General features: G+C 47.5%; 1 long non-coding RNA gene across 2 annotated transcripts; it reads right to left on the bottom strand.

Annotated features, from left to right (window-relative positions):
- Positions 1 to 205: 205 nt before the first annotated feature.
- On the bottom strand, positions 206 to 14792 carry LOC147577756 (uncharacterized). Of its 2 annotated transcripts, XR_015254444.1 has the most exons (4): positions 11876 to 14792; positions 11243 to 11433; positions 4111 to 4499; positions 206 to 806 (listed from the first exon to the last, which is right to left on the bottom strand). It is a non-coding gene; the product is annotated as an uncharacterized LOC147577756 (long non-coding RNA). The 2 variants fall into 2 exon arrangements; XR_015254443.1 differs by lacking the exon at positions 11876 to 14792 and having other exon boundaries at positions 11243 to 11839.
- Positions 14793 to 15259: the final 467 nt, after the last annotated feature.

Genomic DNA, 15259 nt, shown 5'->3' with positions numbered 1-15259 from the left:
CTATGAAGCTTATACTTTATTGCAAGGGAAGACCAACAATAAACTACCTAAAGAATATAATATATAGAAAGATACAAAGTCTAATATTATATAGCATCATATAGTGCATAATGTGATAAATAACATGGAAAGATAGATCGAGAAAGGGCTGGGCTGGGGTAGGGGAGAAGGTTTATCATTTTAAATGGATATGAAACAGAAGTGGTCCAGATTTTTTAGTTTTATTGGTGAAGGGAGGGCAGTTAGCATCTTCTCGGTGGAGGGGGAACCACTGACGGGTATAAGCAGGGGAATGATGACTTCCGATTTGCTGTTTTAAGGATCGCCTTGGCTGCAGGGCAGGGAGCGGGTGACGGTGCGGAGAGCAAGGGAGCAGAGGCTGTCACCTGCCCAGGAGGGAGGCCGGATGTGGGCAGTGGGACGGAGATGGAGAGAAGTGTCATATTCCGAAGAAGGGAAGGGAGGGGAATATATTTTGGAAGTAGAAATGACAGAGGTTTTCGACAGGTTGGTTGTGGAGTGTGAGACAGACAAGAATCCAAGATGACACTTGGATTTCGGACTTGAACCACTGGGTAAAATGGAGGTGCCCCTGCCGGGGGTGGGGGGGAGGCTGGGGGTGGAACAAGTCTCCATGGAGACTGACCACGTTGTCCGTGATTTATAGATTTCATCTCAACACACACCTCTGTGCTCACAAGCGAGAGCCACGTTTCGTGACAATCTGCCGGAATGTGGAAGCCTTCCCGATCTCTGGCGTTGCTCTCTGCGTTGTCTCTGGTTCTCACGTCCATGAATGTGTGTATCTGTGTGTGTTGATGCAGGAGGCATATCAAAAGATTTGGCAATGTCATAGTAATAGAAACGTATAATAACAGGGGCGCCTGGGTGGCTCAGCCGGTTAAGCGGTCACGATCAGGTCACAATCTCGCGGTCCGTGAGTTCGAGCCCCACGTCGGGCTCTGTGCTGACAGCTCAGAGCCTGGAGCCTGTTTCAGATTCTGTGTCTCCCTCTCTCTCTGTCCCTCCCCTGTTCATGCTCTGTCTCTCTCTGTCTCAAAAATAAATAAACGTTAAAAAAAAATTAAAAAAAAGAAACGTATAATAACATGTTAATAATATATATACAAATAATAATAGAAATACATAAGTACACAAATCACAATATAAAACTCATATATTATAGTATATATATTATATATAACACTTGATGGATATATAGAAACTTTTAAAATGTGCCTTTTAAATCTCAAATATATATATTTTTATAGAATGATCACAAAGTGATAAGTTGTAACATACATCATTCATCTATTCGGTCCAGTAATCTCTAAAGCATTGGTTGACATTTGGAAATTGTAGATGTAATTTTTTGTTTGTTTCTTAGGTGTGGCTGTCACTAGCCATATGACACCACCAGCAGGTCTGAGCTGTCATCGGACATGGGGATGGCATTGTCAGGAAAAGTGGTGAGAAATCTGAAAAGGGGAAGAAGAGAACCCTGGGTGTCTCCAGTCCTTCTGGCTTATATGCGCTTTGGGGTTTTTTAAATTTTTTTATTTTTTGGTTTTAAATTTACATCCAAGTTACTTATCATGTAGTGCGATAATGATTTCAGGAGTAGATTCCAGTGATTCATCCCCCACGTATAACACCCAGTGCTCCTCCCCACAAGTGTCTTCCTTAATGCCCTTTGCCCATTTAGCCCATCCTCCTACCCACAACCCCTCCAGTCTGTTCTCTGTATTTAAGAGTCTCTTCTGTTTTGTCCCCCTCCCTGTTTTTATATTATTTTTGCTTTCCTTCCCTTATGTTCATCTGTTTTGAATCTTAAAGTCCTCATATGAGTGAAGTCATCTGATGTTTGCCTTTCTCTGACTAATGTCGCTTAGCATAATACCCTCTAGTTCCATCCACGTAGTTGCAAATGGCAAGGTGTCACTCTTTTTGATTGCCGAGTAGCACTCCATTGTATAGACAAACCTCTTCTTTATCCATTCATCTGTCGATGGACATTGTATGCACCTTTGGTTTTGAGCTACTTCACAGCTCTGTGTGTTACAGAAACTGGCAGTAGTATAATTGATCTTTGTCCACAGAAATGCAAATTAATATTATCCACTGGAGATATGATAGACTATCCCTCTGGGGATATGGACCTGTTTTGGATCAATTTGCATATTTATTTCAGCATTCTTGGTTTTCTCTATAGTGTATTCTCTGAATTCTCCTTTGCGTGGATTGTAACATCCTACCGGCTTCTTCATCAGTTAATGAGTTATATCTTTGACACACATTCATCTAATAGTTGTCCGAGTTAAGCTGATTTTACCATTTAAAAATTATTTTTAACAACATCAAATGTTTCCAAAGATCATCTTTTAAGTGGGTAGTTATTAGGTTATCCAAGATCCCCATAACTAGAGATTTTCTCTTAACGTCAACGACATCGGTCAAGATGCTGAACCCTCTCTTAACTTCTATTGAGCTAACAGCAATAACTTTACAATCTTTTCTGCTTTTATACTGCCTGATACTTTTTTAAAATTTAACATCTTTATTATCAAATAAGTCACAGACAATGTCTTGAAATGTCATTTTAATTAATTGCCTCAATTTGTTATGTTTTTTCTTCATCTGCAATCCAGAAGTTCTGTAAACCTTGTTGGCCAAGTTTCAGGATTCGGTAAATTGGAATAACTCAAAAGTTTTCAAAATTTTTCATATGTTGCTCTTAAATACATTCACATACAATTTTGTAAACAGGCTAATATATTCAATCTTGAAATTGATACAGTCTTCCCAAATTGTTGTAGATCATTTTCTTATTTCTGTCACGTCTTTTTCTTCATTTTTGCAGATTTATCTACAAGTAAGTTCAAGCACTTTATCATTCACTGCATTCATGTTGGCTTTAATAGCTGAAACCTTTCTTTTTAAGCAATCTTTACACCCAATGTGGGGCTCGAACTTACAACCCTGAGATCAAGAGTCGTATGTTCCACCAACCGAGCCAGCCAAGCACCAGGAACACGTCTTTCTTATAAGGCTAAGAAAAGCGCTGAGTTCTTTTTATGACATCATTTATCAAGGTCACATATCTGCATGATGTTTTGTTTTCCATACTGTTTATTTCCATTTCGCAGTTTATTACCATTCAAGGCTGGCTACGATCTCCAGCTGGCTCTTGCAGTTCTGGTAGATCCAAATATTCTTCCAGTTTTCATTTTTTCGATTCCTTCCTTTTCAGACACATTATCTGATTTTCTTTGATAGTCACTCAATACATGGTAGAAAATATTTAAAGTTACTTGCTATGAATCTTTCATTACATTGACCCCAAATAATTGAGCGATATCTATGACACAAGAGTTTCTTTGTGTGTTTAAATTTTTTTTTAACTTTTTTTCATGTTTATTTGTTTATTTTGAGAGTGAGAGACAGGGGGAAGGGCAGAGAGAGAGAGGGAGAGGGAGAATCCCAAGCAGGCTCCGTGCTGTCAGCACAGACCCCGATGTGGGACTTGACCTGAGCCAAAATCAAGGGCCAGATGCTTAACCAACTGAGCCACCCAGGCGTCCCACTTTGTGTGTTTAAAAATGTGATGGCTCAGAGCCTGGAGCCTGTTTCCAATTCTGTGTCTCCCTCTCTCTCTGCCCCTCCCCCGTTCATGCTCTGTCTCTCTCTGTCCCAAAAATAAATTAAAAAAAAAAAAAAAAAAAAAAAACGTTAAAAATGGATTGTAGGGGTGCCTGCGTGGCTCAGTAGGTTGAGTGTCCAACTTCGGCTCAGGTCATGATCTCACGGTTCATGAGTCTGAGCCCTGCGTTGGGGTCTCTGCTGTCAGCACGGAGCCTGCTTCAAATCCTCTGTCCCCCCTGCCTCTCTGCCCCTCCCCCACTCATGCTCTCTCTCTCTCTCTCTCTCTCTCTCTCTCTCAAAAATAAACATTTAAAAAAATAATAAGGGTGAAAAAATAAACAATAAAGAAATAAACATATGGTGGGGGGACATAGTTTTACAAAATCCCGTTAAGGAGAATACGAGCAAACGTGTGGAAGCCCACAGCAGTACACTATTCTACGTAAGGATATTTTATAATTTATTTACCTTTTTACCTGTCAATGGGTGTCCAGGTTCTTTGCTGTCATAAACAATGATGCAATGAACATCTGTGTGTTCACACTCCCCTGAGCAGACGTTTCTCCAGATTTATGCTGTAAGTAGGATTTCAGGGTGAAAGAAATCGGCATTTTTAACTTTACTTGGTATTTTCATCTGCTCCCCAAAGTGGATGACCTGACTTACGACCCCACCACAGTGTCTCCACGCCCCTGATTCTCCACGTCCTTGAAGACACTTGGCCCCATCAGACCTCTTCATCTTTGCACATCTGGTAGGTCTGGAGTGATGCTTGCTTCCTCACTGGTCTTCTTCTGATTACCAGGCACTGTGCCAGGCCGCCAGAGAGGGACATGGTCCTGTCTTAGAGGTCCCTGCTGAGTGAAGGGGAGCAAGTCCAGAATAACTTTCAGGGACACCGACCCGTGTTGGGCTCTTTATATTTTCCCCTCTCTGGTTCCAAGAGTCTTCCCCAGGGCAGGTGTATGGGGCAGAAATTCCCCGGAAGCCATCCCCTCCTTGTGTTCTGAATTCACTAGGAAGATAGATCTTGGAGGTCCTTGGTTGGGAACAGTCCCTGAGACTGCTCCGGGGATGGAGAGACTCCTCCTGGGGACGGCTTGGGCACCAGGGCTCCAGTCTGGGCTGGGATGCCAGTGTCCGGGAACGGCCAAGAGCAGAGTGGGTGGGGCAAGGGCGTCCAGAGTTACGGTGTCCCTCTGATGGGACTGCCTCTAATATTTCACTCTGGTTGGGGCACTGGACCAGGACGGGAAGCATCAGGAGGCCTGAGAATGAAAGTCATGAACTTTCCTGCTTCCCTGGGTACAATGGAGGCTTGGAGTCCAATTTGATTGAGGAGGAAGAGGGAGACGGATGCTCCACTGCACCTGCGTGTGTGGGTAAGCCATGCGGTAAACAGGCCATCTCGATGCATCGTGAAACACGTGTCTCTACGGGGCAACGGTGTGCATGGGCACCGCATGGGCACTCAGCTCAGTCCCAAGGTCGGGGGACTTTGGAGGGGGGAGTGTCCCTCAAGGGGGAGGAGGGATCAGACCAAAGCGTCAAGTGTTAAGGAAATTGGGTTTCTCTTTGGAATAATAAATGGAGGAATATCAAAGAGAGGAATAAATCTGCATTTGTGAAAGATGATCCTGCCTGCAGTGTAGACAATGGATCAGGGGTCAGGAGACTGGAGTGAGCAGGGGAGACTTGGCAGGCAATGATGCAGGTGACACTAGGTGGTCACAATGGCTGTGACCAGAAACATGACCCCAGGGGGCCTGATGCTGCTCTGGTGGGAGGGGCTGGGAAGGCAGCGACAGGCCCCCGAGGAGCCCAGGAAGAGTGGGTGTGGGTGGGTGGGTGTGAAGGCGAGGGTTCTGTCAGGGCCCGGTCCATTTGGCAGCCTGGGGACCTAACAGGAAGTGAGGACCTCGTCAGAAGCTCACGAGCAGGACCGGGGACCAGTCATTTAGTTTAAGGGTCACTTAGTTTAAGTAAAGATACAGGGGTGATGACATCACCCAGGGAGGGCGAGAAGGCGGAGAAGGAGAGAGGGTCTGGGACAGGAATGGCTATTGCGTAGTTTCAAGATACAATCAAGTTCCATTGTGACCTGGCTGCCTCTACCTTTTTTTTTTTTTAATTTTTGTTAATGTTTCTTTTTGAGAGAGAGAGAGACAGAGAGAGAGACAGAGCATGAGCAGGGGAGGAGCAGAGAGAGAGGGAGGCACAGAATCCAAAGCAGGCTCCAGGCTCCGAGCTGTCAGCACAGAGCCCGATGCGGGGCTCGAACTCACAAACCGTGAGATGGTGTCCTGAGCCGAAGCCAGACGCCTAACCGACTGAGGCCCCCAGGCACCCCTGCCTCTGTCTTTTTGTTGCCATCCTCGACGTGAATTTATAATCGTTTCCCCCAACCTTACCTTACAGACCATTTCATATAAAAATGAACCACTGCCTCTATTATCCTGAATACTAGAAAAACCGCGTCACAAGCTACAAGGGCCACATGCGCTGCTGTGAGTTGCCTTCCTGGCTGCATGTTGTTTTAGTCGTGAGACTCTTAGCTCACAAAGTTCCTAATTAAATGGGAGTGGGAAAATACGTTTATTATTTATTTATTAGCAAACAGCCTTTGATAATGAACCTGAGCACTTTGACGACATGTACCGACAGGATCTTTTTGAATCTGGGCTCATCGGGGACGGCTATAGAGAAGGGGGTGGGCTCTTTTTTACAACCACACCAGAACTACTCAAAAGGTGTTTTCCTCTTCGAAGCGGGAGATTTAGTCAAGCGATTACGCCCTTTGAGAGGACACGATTGAAATGCTTTTGGGGGGCAAGACTCTCTCCTAAATACCTGCCTCAGGGGCTCAAGCCATCTCTTTGGAGGAGGATGAGGGGGCTTGACTTTCAGGATAAGCCAAGTCGTTGGGAGCCAAGTGTGATGAATGAGAGGAAAGACTGAGCCAAGTAATAGCAGATCAGCAAACTTGCGGTATCCCCTCCCCCGTGCGGGCCTCCCCCTCCCCTATTCTCACCCACTCACGAAGGGCATTGCCATCCACCAGCCTGAAAAACAACTTCATTAGAGCATTTGTTTATAATTTAAATTATAATTCACCCCTCCTTAGTCAGTTTTGTGTTTTCTCTAACACACATTCCAGAACATTCCGTTCCGGTAAAACACAGGCACAGAGAATGTGTTCAAAAAAATTCTAGGGGTGCCTGGGTGGCTCAGTCGGTTGAGCGTCCGACTTCAGCTCAGGTCATGATATGTTTCTTGAGTTCGACGCACACATGGGCGTCCCTCCCCCACTCTCTCTCTCTCTCTCTCTCTCACTCTCTCTCAAAATAAATAAAACATTTAAAAAATATATTAATTGAACTTCAAAATGAGCTGCAAGCCAGAGGAAGTAGCAGTGGGCCGGCAATGGACGACCTAAGGTAACAAGACGGTACCCTACTGTTTTCTTCAGTGATTTCAAAGCTATTAGTTCATGTAATTCGCATCCAGCCACCCAGAAAGATGGGCCAGGCAAGTCCCAATATCCCTATTTTACAGAAAAGGGCGCAAAAACCAAGCTTATAAGGGAAGGAGATGCCGTGGTTCAGACGGGACGGCTGATCATTAGAGCTGGAGGGAATCTGGTCAGATATCGAGCCTGAGTTCACTTTACGAGTGAGAAAACAGGGGCTGAAGAAGTGAAGTGATTCATCTGCCACATCTTAGCTGCTTGCTAGGAGAGCCAACGTTAGATTCCAAGTTCTTCAGTTTCTAATCAAATTCCAAGAGGGTGCTTCCAAACACGTCAGCGAACGGCAGGATCACCGCAGCGAATACACGTGCGTCTTCCCCACAATGACGCAGGACGGCAACACTCCTCCGGGGTCTCCGGCACCAGACTGCCTGGGTGGGAACCCTGGTTCAGCCCCTTTGGGACTCAGTAAACTTGAGGGACCTCATAAATTGATTCACACCCAGGCATCCATGATTAATGTGATGTCTATCCCAGTCGAACCTACTTTTTGAAAGAGAATGCCTGGAAATCTTTAGCCCCCAGGCACCAATCTCCGCTGCTGGTGCCTCGCCTAATACCTGACACAGAGTCAGCACTCCATAAATAATGGAACTCAGGCGTAGTTGAACTTGAGTGTGGAGGTTCTGGAGCAAGAGGAACCGTGCTGAAATTCCTCAGTTCATCCTACAGACGTGACACGTTCCCTATTCCCCGAGGTTTTTGTGGCCCCGAAAACTTACTTTGGGATGGGCAAGTATAAGCTAAAGAATTAGGGAAATCTGGCAAAATTATAATGATAAGGTAATAAGCTCTATTATATCAGTTTTCAGGGAGTTAGAGTGAACCATTCCAACGAAGACACTGGCTAATAGGTTGCTGTGGCCAAAAGCCCATAAAATACATCAAGGATTTCTGCAAAGCTGAGAATATGTTCCCACCGTTCTCAGAAGCGAGGGTACCAGATACATCTTTAATTATGGCATGTCAAGAAAATATCTTGAGGAAGAACCATTAAAAAATAATCAGGAGAAGGAGAGAGAGGCTGATATTGGGGTTAGAATAACAAGGTTAGGATTTTTTTTTTTTCTAGAAAGACAATGGCTCTGAGGAAAAATAGAGAATAATTTCTTTTTTTTTTTTAACTTTTATTTATTTTTGAGACAGAGAGAGACAGAGCATGAACGGGGGAGGGGCAGAGAGAGGGAGACACAGCATCTGAAACAGGCTCCAGGCTCTGAGCTGTCAGCACAGAGCCCGATGTGGGGCTCGAACTCACGGACCGCGAGATCATGACCTGAGCTGAAGTCGACGACTCAAACGACTGAGCCACCCAGGCGCCCCAGAGAATAATTTCTTGATGGACTTTCTGTTTATTGGACAAATTTACCAAATGCCTACTTGGTCCAGGCACATTTAGGTGCTAGAATTCACCAACACACAAGACAGACCAATCCTTGTCCTTGTGTGTGTGTCGGGGGGGGGGGTGAGGGGGGTCACTGGATATTAATATAAATTTGTTTTTTCCAAATTTTGGAAAATTAGGTAGAAAGATTATCTTATGAAGCCTGAAAGGGGTATATTTAGACCAAGCATAAGAACCCCTGCACAATGCCCAGGACTAGAGCAGTGCCCAGTGGATAATTGGTGATTTTATCTAACAGAAGTGCTGTTGTTCTTAATATCCTTTATCTTTGCGATATTAAAACTCCAAGAAAACTCCAGAAAAAGTAGGCGAAGGACAGCAGGCAATTCAGAAAGAAGAGAAATGGCCAATCGAATTAAACGCAAATTCGAATATGTGCAAAATCAAATGCAAATGAGAATGTATGCAAATTTAAATGCAAATTAGAACACACGCAAAATTAAAGGCAAATTAAAACGTAACAGTGCAAGTCGCTAGAAACTTCAAGAGTTAGTAGCTATGCAGGTAGAAAAGGCTAACAGATTCTAATAAATCCACACAAGGTGTATAATGATTGATTAGTGAGAACTAGACATTGGGGGATATGAAAACCGACATTTGAACAATAGTTTGTTGTCAGAGGCTCCTAGCATAGCTCATTGAGTTTAACCCGAGATTTCTGTGCTGCAGGCTCACGGACCCATTCCTGGGGACCACCATGGGGAGGCGGAAAAACGCTGAGTTGAATTTTTGGCACGCGGCCCAGCCGGGCTTTCTTATGTAACAATCGCCTGAGCTAGTTAGTATGAGAACTTTTGAAATAAAAGCTAAGAGTGGCCAAAACAAATATGTGGCCAGATTAAAGCCAGCTTGGCCAATGTTTCTCTAACATTCCTGCTTTATAAACATAGAAAACAGTACGAAAAGAGAAGGTTGTGTTTTTGCCACAAATCCTATTTGTGATCCTTGTTTGTCTGTCTCTGTTACACCATCTTCGCTGTCAAAAGCTTGAGCATTCCAGAGAGTCCACTGGGAGCTTTCGAAACACCAACCAAAACAAAGCAAAAGTCAGGGATGGAGAAACTAAGGTTCCCTGTTCTCTTGTGGGTGTCACCGAAGTTTTCGCTTCCATAACCGACGTCGGATCTTTCAAGCAAACGCCTAGAACTCTCCCCTCTCTGCAAACCAGGTATCTGTGGACCAGGTGATGTATTTGTTCAGCATATCCTGTGCCTTTATTCCCAGAAGAAAGGGAATGGGACAGAACACTCTGTCAAATAAACAATTGCCCAAGGTCTTGGGCAAGAGAAATTGGGACAGGAAGCAGACAGCGGACTCTTTGCCCTAGGTAACTGCCTGATAAGGTAAACACACCGTGTACAATGAGTTCCTGTCCTCCTGTGATAAATATTTATATGCTGAGCCCTGTGTTTGAAAGCACTAAACCATCCCTCAGTCTGAACATTGACCTTTCGATGCAGAACACAGGGCTAATTTTACAGGTGATGTAATTAATTTTTGTGGCTCCAAGCCGTACTGGGAACGAGAGACATGGTTGTTTTGGTGATTGTTTAAGAGGGATTCGGCAGGCTGCGCACAGCGTTCGGGTAACAGTGTCAGCACACGGTCGGCAGATTTCTTAGTCACACCTGGAATTCAAGGATCTTAGGAAGACGGTGGTGTAGGGAGCTTATCACAAACAAACTCAGGTTCTCCGGATGTTAGAGGAGGTGATGAACTCGACCCTGTGTTCAGGCACGGCCTTGCACTAATGTTCGGAGCATGCCAAGGGCTTTATTTTTAGCAAATGGCTTTAGCATGGACCCAAGTTTCTGTGACCGGGATGTACTTCACTTTAACGTTAATAAAATGTACAGGCAGACCACTATTTCACGGTGAGCTGAACTGACCCCGTCCCCCAAAACGTAAAAGGCCGATGACGAATGAGGAAAGATACCTGCCACGAAACAGCACCATCCCGTGGCCCAAGCTGGAAACCAGGGTCCGTCCGCACCCCTCTCTCTCGCCCCTGTGTTCAGCGCATCTAAAGACCTTGTTCCACCCCTGAAATACCTCAAATGCACACACTGCCCCCATCACACTTTGCCAATTCTCTGCCTCTTCCAACTTACCCTTTGCACAGGTGTCCCCGGGCACTAACTCACGGCAGTGCCCTCTGTGCTTCCGTTTCTCATTAACTGGCACATTCTCCGGTTCTGCATCTTGGGTCCCCCTCCCCTGACCCACCCTCTGCCAGGTCTTGTGGATCGGCCTTCTGGAACACCTTGGAGCCATCCACCCACATCACTGGAGGTTCACTGCCTCTACCCTTTCTCACGTGGGCCCTCATGTCCCACTTGGACCGCAGAAATGACCTCCATGACCTCTGGGGCCCATTCAGCAGCTCCGGCCTCAACGTCCCCAGCAAAGCCAGAGGGACCTTTCCCAACCACAAGCCTGATGAGGCCACTTCTGGGCTGAAAACCAGTTCGGACTTCCCTCCGCCCTGAGGATGAAGACAAAGCTCCCATCCCACTTTCAGGGGCTGTGTCACTACCCTAGTGCCACCCCCAGGGTGGGCTGCTCAGCCACACCAGCTCCCAACACAGAGCCCAGGGGACTTCCTCCCTTTTCGCTCGTTCATTCACTTCCAAAAACTCATCCGCGTCTGAGATCAGCTTACTTACTCGCCTGCACATCACAGGTGCTCAGTGCATATCTGTGGAATAAATGAATGGATGAAAGAACCAACCAAGGAAACCTCCGTCCCAGGGTGATAAACGGTGAATTCATCCGAGAAAATGGCAGACCTTAAAGACCATAAACTAGGAGTCCAGGCCCTGGATGGCCATCTTATCCATAGCTGTGGACAAAGAGTCTAGAAAGGAAAATGAACAGTTGCTGGCCGACTGTCTGACCGCCTCACCTTGATCTGGAACTCTCTAATCTCTGTGCCCACCCCCCAGTCCCCTGCACTGGTCTTCCTTCACATTCCAGCTCAAAACACATTCCTTCACGTCGCTGGACACGCCCGCCCGCCCGCTCCTTTGGGCCTCAGGGCCTTGCACCTGCTAATATCTCTCCAGCCCCTCCCCCTCCCACCGCAAGTGGTTATTTCCTACTCCTTCATCGAGCTGCAACTCCGATGTCACTTCCTGAGAGGGACCTTGCGGAGCCCTAGGCCAGATCAGATCCCCTCACAGCATGCCAGTCCTTGCCCAAACACCAATCGACCCATTTTGCAATTACGGGTTTGGGTAACTCTCATTACCATCTACCTTCTTGCCCCGTGAAGGCGGGGATTGTGGGGTGTTCCTCACCTCTTCAGGCAGACCTCCATCCAACACAGCAGCTTGTCTAAAGCGGTGCCCAACTAATATTCGGTGATTGTTATGGAAACACGGGGAGTGTCGATACTCTAATACGCTTTACGTATGTGACCCTCAGACTCCAGGAGGACGAGTGGGCAAAGGAAGTAGCAAGCAATCCAAACGATACAAACGGTCCAGCAACCTTAGTAGCAGTGAGGGAAACGCACGTTAGAACATAACAAAAGATCGCTTTGTTGCAAACTCTCCGAAAAGCAATCGTAACATCTGCACGTTCGACGCAATGTCTATCAAAATCCTAACAATCTGTTTTTGCAGAAATAGAAAATCCCTCCCAAAAATTCACATGCAATTGCAAGGGACTCTGAACAGCCGGAACCATGCTGGACAGAAACAAAGCAGGAAATCTCACGCTGCCTGATTTCAAAACTTCCTACAAAGCTACAGTAATCAAAACGGGGTGGTCCTGCCACAGAGACAAGACTTCTAGACCAATAGAATAATCTAGAACAGGAAAGTGAAAGAGATATCCCAGAAAGAAATCCTCACCTAACTGGTCAAATGATTTTCAACAAGGGTCCCAAGACCATTCCATGGAGGAAAGGACGGTCTTTTCCCAACGGTGCTGGGAAAACTGGACATCCACATGCACAAGAACAAAACTGGACTCTTACCTAACACGATATGCCTGCTCAAGTGGGCGAGGGGCAGAGAGAGAGCGGGAAGAGAGAGAATCCCAAGCAGGCTCCTCCCTGTCAGTGCAAAGCCCGACGTGGGGTTCAGACCCAGGAACTATGAGATCATGATCCAAGCCCAAATCAAAGGTCAGATGCTTAACCAACTGAGCCACTCAAGCACCCCTGCAATCGCATTTCTAATTGTATCTGGATGGTCTTCTAGAAGACACGGGAACAACTTCAAAGGCCACAGGTGTCCCTTCAGCGGCGGGTCTTAGACGGATGCTGTGGGGGCCACTTGCCGTCCTAGGGGGCTCAGGGGTTTTTAGCTGTTTGGGCATCTGATAAAGGACTGATCACCACTCCCGGGTACCCGGCCTTCCTCTTTGTTACCAGAACTGGACTTTTACTTCTGAATGTTATGAACCAAGCTATTTGAAACTTTCAAGGAAGTGTCTGCACAGTCCAAGTCATAAAAGAAGCCAGACACCTGCAGAGGAGGCGGGCAGGTATGAGGGTGGTACCCCAGCGGTGATGTCTGCTTCCTCCACAGCCCAGGCGGGGCCCTGTGCTGGTGTCACGCTTTCAGGGGCCCCACTTTGGTCCGACCGCACCCTCCCTCATAGAGCAAGGAGCCCGGTCCCCACTTCCAGGCTGTACTCTGCTTTTCTGGGACCCCGGGATCCCCTGCCCCAAGGGTCCCCAGCCAACTTGTAGGGTCTGCCCTTCTGTCAGCGGGCCAGCCTATGGTGTGTGTCCCTCTAGGCAAGAGGGCCAGGGGAGGGACAACGGGCCTCATCCAGGGCCATACTCTCGTGACTGCTGTGCCCAATCGCAGGCCACTGTACCACTGCAACCTGCATGAAAAAGAAAAACAAAATAGGTGGGGGGCCTGGGTGGCTCAGTTGCTTAAGCATCCGACTCTTGATTTCGGCTCGGGTCATGATCTCATGGTTCATGAGTTTGAGTCCCACATTGGGCTTTGTACTGACAGCTTGGAGCCTGCTTGGGATTCTGTCTCCCTCTCTCTCTACCTCTCCCCTGCTGGCGCTCTCTCGCTCTCTCTCAGAATGAATAAATAAACTTTAAAAATGTTTAAAAAACACAGCAGGGGCGCCTGGGGGGGCTCAGTCGGTTGAGCATCCGACTTCGGCTCAGGTCATGATCTCGCGGTCCGTGAGTTCGAGCCCCGCGTCGGGCTCTGTGCTGACAGCTCGGAGCCTGGAGCAGGCCTCGGATTCTGTGTCTCCCTCTCTCTCTGTCCCTCCCCTGCTCGTGCTCTGTCTCTCTCTCTCTCAAAAATAAATAAACATTAAAAAAAAAATTTTTTTAATAGAGCAAGATAGAAAATACAGCAGGCATATATAAGTATTTTGGTAAAATATTGGTTTCTGTTATGTAGTCTGGGCTTCACGTCAAACGCATCTCCTCCTGTGCGTCTCGGCCCGGAGAGTTTGACAAAGCAGGTAGGACACACAGGTGGGCGTGCCCATGGCCCCTTCAGTGGAGAGAGACGCAGGGAGGCCCTGTGTCCACAGACCCCCGAGACCACCTGCACCAGGCGGCTCTAACCTGCGCCCGCGACGAGGCCAGAACCCTTGTCCCGCTCTCCATCCTCCACCACGATCACCCTCGGAACCGCTGTTGACTCGCCCAGACACCTGCAGGAGCCTCCTCCCTGGTTTCCCGGTCCACGTCTCCTCCGACCCTCTCCCCTCCCCCATCCATTCTGCTCAGCTGTCACTCCGTCCCTCACAAGCCTTCGGGGCCTCCTGTCCAACACCCCAGCCCTGTCCCAAATGAGCCTCACTCACTGGCCTCTGGCCCTGGCTGCTCCTTCCGGCACGAGTACTTTCTGTCTGGTTCTCCTGGTGGCTCCCATGTCTTCCAGCTCTCAGCTCAGATGTCCCCTCCTCGGAGGCGCCTTCCCGAGCCCCTCTGTCCCTGTCACAGCCCCGAGAGGCTCTTTTGCACACTTGCCTGCTTGCCACCCGTGCCCCTAACCTTCCCGCCAGAGGTCAGCTCCAGGACAGCATGCCTGGCGCACAGCAGGTGCTCAATAAACACATCCTGGGGGAAAAAGGAAGTCATCAGAGTGACCTTCTAATGCAGGACGGTGCGGGTGACCCAAAGGGGCAGATCGGCGAACGGCTTGAGGCTGGTGTGGAAGTGACGTTAAGGTTCTACTCGCGCGGAAGGCCAGAGAGTGAACGTGCAAAGATTTCTCCCAGCGTCTTGGGTCTAGACTCTCGGACGTCTGCAAGTCTGCGCATAATCATTAACTTTTATTGGCGACGTATCGAGCTGTACCGCAGAAATAATGTAATTGTTTCCTAGCTGCTAGCCGGCTCTCCCTGGTTGAGGCAGGAGGATCTATGTGGAGCACTCCTAGATTTCCCACAGAGACCTGCCTCGGGCACTTTCCAGTTATTACACCCCGGGAAAAGGCCATAAAACCGATATTAGGCCCCAAATGACTTTTACAGCTGGAGACAACCAAAGCTCCTGTATTTTCATCCCAGGCAGGACTACAACTCGGTCACGAAACGTCCCAGCATCCCACTTGCCAGCAGCATTTTCATTTTAGTTCATTTTCGGGTGGCTGTGACAGCCACGAGGGGCGGGATTTGATTTTCTCTACCTGCGGTTTGTAGAGGAGGACTTTTGTGCACTTTGACTAATGGGACCTTCACTCCCT

The sequence above is a fragment of the Puma concolor genome, chromosome C1, assembly GCF_028749965.1.
Source record: "Puma concolor isolate L17-30 chromosome C1, mPumCon1.1.hap2, whole genome shotgun sequence".
In the NCBI taxonomy this organism is placed as follows: domain Eukaryota; kingdom Metazoa; phylum Chordata; class Mammalia; order Carnivora; family Felidae; genus Puma; species Puma concolor.
This window is presented reverse-complemented; position numbering and strand designations above follow the sequence as displayed.